Genomic DNA, 428 nt, shown 5'->3' with positions numbered 1-428 from the left:
CTCTGTCACCCAGGCTGGAATGCAAGGGCACGCTCACGGCCACCATAGCCTCAATCTGCTGGGCTCAGGTGATCTTTCCGCCTCGGCCTTCCAAGTAGCTGGAACTACAGGGACGAACCACCATGCCCGGCTAATTTTTTGATTTACTGTAAAGAAGAGGTCTCATCAAGTTGCCCGGGCTGGTCTCGGCCCCACGGGCTCAGGCAATCCTCTCGCATTGGCTTTCCAAAGTGCTGGGATTATAGGCATGAGCCATTGCACCAGGCCCTCAACTCTTTTTTTTTTGTTTGTTTGTGTTTTTTTTTTGAGTTGGAGTCTCACTCTGTCGCCCAGACTGGAGTGCAGTGGCCGCTCCCGGCCACCGCAGCCTCGACCTACTGGGCTCTGGCGATCCTTCCACCTCAGCCTTCCGAGTAGCCGGAATTACA

At 54.9% G+C, this 428-nt stretch overlaps 1 protein-coding gene across 1 annotated transcript in view; it reads right to left on the bottom strand.

Annotated features, from left to right (window-relative positions):
- FAM234A (family with sequence similarity 234 member A) overlaps positions 1-428 on the bottom strand; it is a 12,635-nt gene that overhangs the window by 6,117 nt on the left and 6,090 nt on the right. The gene's annotated exons all lie outside the window — the stretch shown is intronic.

Source organism: Carlito syrichta, unplaced genomic scaffold (genome assembly GCF_000164805.1).
Source record: "Carlito syrichta isolate Samal-C Ts95f unplaced genomic scaffold, Tarsius_syrichta-2.0.1 Scaffold307014, whole genome shotgun sequence".
Classification (NCBI taxonomy): Eukaryota; Metazoa; Chordata; class Mammalia; order Primates; family Tarsiidae; genus Carlito; species Carlito syrichta.
This window is presented reverse-complemented; position numbering and strand designations above follow the sequence as displayed.